The following is a 6000-nucleotide window of genomic DNA, read 5'->3' as shown; positions in this document are numbered from 1 at the left end:
AATTACAAAATAACTATAGCATGCTTCAAGCCGACAATCTCCGTGGGATCGACCTTTACTGACGTAAGGTATTAATTGGATGACCCAGTGCACTTGCTGGTTAGTGGTACGAGTTGTGAAGAGTGTGATCTTCAATTCGTGCACTAGGCGCGCAGCTTTAAAACTGTTTCGCGCAACTGGCGCGCGCGCGCACAGTGCGCTGGCGCGTCAATGAAGGTGGAGCGAGGGGCGCGTACGCGTCAAGGGCGCTGACGCGTGAGGGTAGTGGGGCTCCTGGCACAAGGTTGGCACAAAGTAGGCCTAAGTCTCAGGTGAATTGTACTAGAGTTGGCACGCAGCACAGGCACGCAGACGCGCACAGTGCGCGGACGCATGCATGAGTGAATTGGCCACCGGCGCGGACGCACGCAGTGCACGGACGCGTCGGTGCGGGCACAGGTTAGGCACAAGTATGGCACAACTCTCTGGTTTTGTACCAGGGATTCCATATAGCACCATCAGCGCGCGCGCGCACAGTACACTTGCGCGTCGATGACCAATTTGCAAGGGACGCGCAAGCGGCACGTACGCTGACGCGTGGGTGCCTAGCATGAAATGGGCACAAAGTGGGCATGAGTCTCGGATTTTTGGCCCAAGAGTAAGAAATACACCTCAGACGCACGCGTGCACAGTGTGCTCGTGCGCGGATGCCCTTTTTCCTTGCTTTTTTTTTAAATCAACATAGGGAAAAGCTATTCTAACACATTCTTGGCAGGTGTTTAAGCTAGTAGTCAAGAGAACACACTCAAATTCATGCACTTATTCAAAACATAGCATTCTCTTCACTTCAACAATTTATCCATACCAAAATGAGGAAATTCTATATGAACATCCTAATTATCCAACAATAAAACTAGCATTCCTAAGCAATCAATAACATCTAGAAGTCACAAAATTCACAAGAATCTAAAGCTAAAAGCAGGATGGTATACACAAGGAAGATCTTACCACGGTGGGGTGCCTCCCACCAAGCACTTTTCTTTAACGTCCTTAAGTTGGATGGTCCTCTGCTTAAGCTTCCTCTCCCTTTGGTGCATCCTCAAGTGGGAGCACTTCCACTTCTCTTGGTGACTTGTAGCCATGGTACTTCTTCACTCTATGTCCATTCACTTTGAAAGTTGTGTCACCTTGAGGGTCAAACAACTCTACCACTCCATATGGCTTTATCTCCTTCACCTTGAAGGGTCCTTCCCATCTAGAACGGAGCTTGCCAGGCATAAATTGCAGCCTCGAGTTGTAGAGGAGAACCTCATCACCATTTTGAAAGTCCTTCCTTCAGATGTGGTGATCATGAAAGGCTTTAGTTTTCTCCTTGTTTATCGTGGCATTCTCATATGCCTCCATTCTTAAGCACTCGAGATCCTCTAGTTGTAGTTTCCTGGCTACACCCACCTTGGTGAAATCCATGTTACACTGCTTTACCGCCCAATAGGCTCTATGCTCAATTTCCACCAGAAGGTGGCACACCTTACCATAGACGATCCGAAAGGGACTCATCCCTAACAGAGTCTTGTAGGCCGTCCTATACGCCCATAGTGCATCTCCTAGCTGGAGGCTCCAATCCTTCCTTTGTGGATTGACCACTTTCTCCAAGATTCTCTTAATCTCCCAGTTGGACACTTCTGCTTGTCTATTGGTTTGCGGATGATAAGCAGTGGCAACCTTATGCAATACCTCAGAGCGCTTGAGCAGTGCCTCTACTTTCCTGTTACAAAAGTGGGATCCTTGGTCGTTTACGATTGCTCGTGGCGACCCATAACGGCATACAATGTGATTTCTAACAAAAGAAACAACGGTATTGGCATCGTCAAGGCGGGTAGGTATTGCTTCTACCCACTTTGACACGTAGTCAACCGCTAACAAAATATATAGATACCCACTCAAGTTGGGAAATGGTCCCATAAAGTCAATGCCCCATACATCAAATATCTCACAAAATAACATAGGTTGCTGAGGCATCTCATCCCTTTGGGACGTGTTTCCGGACTTCTGACACTGATGGCAAGGCACACAGAACCAGTTAGCATCCTTGAACAAGGTTGGCCACCAGAATCTACAATCCAACACCTTTTTAGCTGTCCTTTGTGGGCCAAAGTGGCCACCACATTCAGACGAATGGCAAGCTTCAAGAATAGGTTATATTTCATATTCCAGCACACATTTTTGAATTACTTGGTCTATGCCCCTCTTCCACAAGTGAGGGTCATTGATGAGCGGATAATTTATACGCTTTTTGGCATTGTTTTTACATAGTTTTTAGTATGATTTAGTTAGTTTTTAGTATATTTTTATTAGTTTTTAAATAAAAATCACATTTCTAGACTTTACTATGAGTTTGTGTGTTTTTCTGTGATTTCAGGTATTTTCTTGCTGAAATTGAGGGACTTGAGCAAAAATCAGATTCAGAGGTTGAAGAAGGACTGCAGATGCTATTAGATTCTGACCTCCTTACACTCGAAGTGGATTTTCTGGAGCTACAGAAGCCCAAATGGCGCGCTTGCAATTGCGTTGGAAAGTAGACATCCAGGGCTTTCCAGCAATATATAATAGTCCATACTTTGCCTGAGTTTAGATGACGCAAACTGGCTTTCAACGCCAGCTCTCTACCCTATTCTGGAGTCAAACGCCAGAAACAGGTTGCAAAGCAGAGTTAAACTCCAGAAACATGTTACAAACTGGCGTTTAACTCCAAAAAGAGTCTCTACACATGAAAGCTTAATGCTCAGCCCAACCACATACCAAGTGGGCCCGAGAGTAGATTTTTGCATCATTTACTTATTTCTGTAAACCCTAGTAACTAGTTTAGTATAAATACAACTTTTTACTATTGTATTTACATCTGGGGATTGTCTTTTGATCCTTTCATCACGTTTTGGGGGCTGGCCATTCGGCCATGCCTAGACTTTGTTCTTATGTATTTCCAACGGTAGAGTTTCTACACACCATAGATTAAGGTATGGAGCTCTGCTGTTCCTTGAGTATTAATGCAAAGTACTACTGTTTTTCTATTCAATTCAACCTTATTCCTATTCTAAGATATTCATTCGCACCCAAGAACATGATGAATGTGATGATTATGTGACGCTCATCACCATTCTCACCTATGAACGCGTGCCTGACAACCACTTCCGTTCTACATGAAGATGAGACAGAATGAGTATCTCTTAGATATCTAATACAGGGGACCGAGTCTGAGATATTAGATTCTTCGTGGTATAAGTTAGAACCCATGGATGGACATTCCTAAGATCCGGAAAGTCTAAACCTTGTATGTGGTATTCCGAGTAGGATATGGGAAGGGATGGCTGTGACGAGCTTCAAACTCGCGAGTGTTGGGCATAGTGACAAATGCAAAAGTATAGTAAATCCTATTCCAGTATGATCGAGAACCGACAGATGATTAGTCATGCAGTGACAGCGCATTGGACCATTTTCACAGAGAGGACGGGATGTAGCCATTGACAATGGTGATGCCCAACATACAGCTTGCCATGGAAAGGAGTAGGAATGGTTGGATGAAGACAGCAGGAAAGCAGAGGTTCAGAAGGAACGAAAGCATCTCTATACGCTTATCTGAAATTCTCACCAATGAATTACATAAGTATCTCTATCCTAGTTTATATTTTAATTATGTTTTAATTATCAATTCTCTATAACCATTTGAATCCGCCTGACTGAGATTTACAAGGTGACCATAGCTTGCTTCAAGCCGACAATCTCCGTGGGATCGACCCTTACTCACGTAAGGTTTATTACTTGGACGACCCAGTGCACTTGCTGGTTAGTTATGCGAAGTTGTGACAAAGTGTGATTCACGTTTGAGAGCACCAAGTCCTTGGCGCCATTGTTGATGATCACAATTTCATGCACCAAGTTTTTGGTGCCGTTACGGGGGATTGTTCGAGTTTGGACAACTGACGGTTCATCTTGTTGCTTAGATTAGGTAATCTTATTTTAATTTTAAGCTTTTTGTTTTTATTCTTTTGTTTTCAAAAAATTATCAAAAATAAAAAAAAGCTTGGCTGGAAGAGAAGAGCTTCTTTATCTTTTCCAGCAAATTAGCTGTTGTATGTAATGTTCTGCTGAAGCTTGGCTGGCCATTGGCCATGTCTAGTGTTTTGGACCGGAGCTTTCACTGAAAGCTTGGCTGGCTAGTAAGCCATGTCTAATTCCTGGACTGGAGCTTTAGACTAACATTGCATGATTCCTGGAATTCTCATTAAAAATCTTAAAATCCTTATTTTCCTTTTTCCAATTAACTTTCGAAAAATCCAAAAAAGAAATTTAATAAAATCATAAAACCAAAAATATTTTATGCTTCTTGTTTGAGTCTTGTGTCAAATTTTAAGTTTGGTGTCAATTGCATCTTTTTAATTTTTCTTAAAAATTTTCGAAAACTCATGTATTTGTTCTTCATGATCTTCAAGTTGTTCTTGATGAATTTCCTTGTTCGATCTTTGCATTTTCATGTTTTGCATTTTTTCTTGTTTTTCATATGCATTTTCAATTTGTTAGTGTCTAAAAATAAAAAATTTCTAAGTTTGGTGTCTTGCATGTTTTCCTTTTCAAAAAAATTTTCAAAAAAAATAAGTTCTTGGTGTTCATCTTGACATTCAAAGTGTTCTTGGTGTTCATCTTGACATTCATAGTGTTCTTGCATGCATCATTTGTTTTGATCCAAGATTTTCATGCATTGAGTCTTTTTGATGTTTTTCTCTTTCATCATTAAAAATTCAAAAATAAAAAAAATATCTTTCCCTTATTTCACTCATATCTTTCCCTTATCTAGTCAAAAGTTTTAAAAATTTAGTTGTTTCTTATGAGTCAAATTAAATTTTCAATTTAAAAATTCTATCTTTTTCAAATCTTTTTCATTTTTCTTTCATAATTTTCAAAAATCCTTTTCTTATTTTTATTTCATGTTTCCAAAATTAATGCTAACAATTAATGTGATTGATTCATAAATTTTAAGTTGTTACTTGCCTAGTAAGAAAGGTTCAATCTTTAAATTTCAAAATCATATCTTTTTGTTTCTTGTTAGTCAAGTAATCAACTTTAATTTTCAAAATCAAATCTTTTTAAATTTCTTTTTTAAATCTTTTTCAAAATAAGTTTAAATCACATCTTTTTCAAAATCAATTTCAAAATCTTTTCTAACTTCTTTTCTAACTTCTTATCTTTTCAAAAATTGATTTTCAAATCCTTTTCAATTAACTACTTGATTTTTTGTTTGATTTTAAAAGTTTACTATTTCAATCATATATTTTTAAAAACTACCTAACTAACTCTCTCTCTCTAATTTTCGAAAATTCCTTCCCTCTTTTTCAAAATTCCTTTTTAATTAACTATTTGTTTTAAATTTTTTTTTTAATTTCATTTGTCTTTTTTTTTATTTTCGAATTCTAATTAATTAATTTAATAAAAACAAAAATATTTTCCTTTTATTTTAATTTAATTTCGAATTTTTTTTCTTTTCTCCTTCCTCTACTCTTCTATTCTTCTACTCACATAAAGGAATCTCTATACTGTGACATAGAGGATTCCATATTTTCTTTTCTGTTTTCTTCTTTTTCTTATGAGCAGGAACAAGGATAAGAACATTCTTGTTGAAGCTGATCCTGAACCTGAAAGGACTCTGAAGAGGAAGCTAAGGGAAGCCAAAACACAACTCTCTGGAGAAAATCTGACAGAAATTTTCGAAAAAGAAGGAAACATGGCCGAAAATAATAACAATGCAAGGAAGATGCTTGGTGACTTTACTGCACCAAATTCCAACTTACATGGAAGAAGCATCTCAATCCCTGCCATTGGAGCAAACAATTTTGAGCTAAAGCCTCAATTAGTTTCTTTGATGCAACAGAACTGCAATTTTCATGGACTTCCATCTAAAGATCCTTTTCAGTTCTTAACTGAATTCTTGCAAATCTGTGATACTGTTAAGACCAATGGGATTGATCCCGA

This window comes from Arachis ipaensis, chromosome B9, assembly GCF_059453495.1.
Source record: "Arachis ipaensis isolate K30076 ecotype BB chromosome B9, ASM5945349v1, whole genome shotgun sequence".
NCBI lineage: Eukaryota > Viridiplantae > Streptophyta > Magnoliopsida > Fabales > Fabaceae > Arachis > Arachis ipaensis.
The sequence above is the reverse complement of the archived record's forward strand: the minus strand, read 5'-3'. Positions refer to the sequence as shown.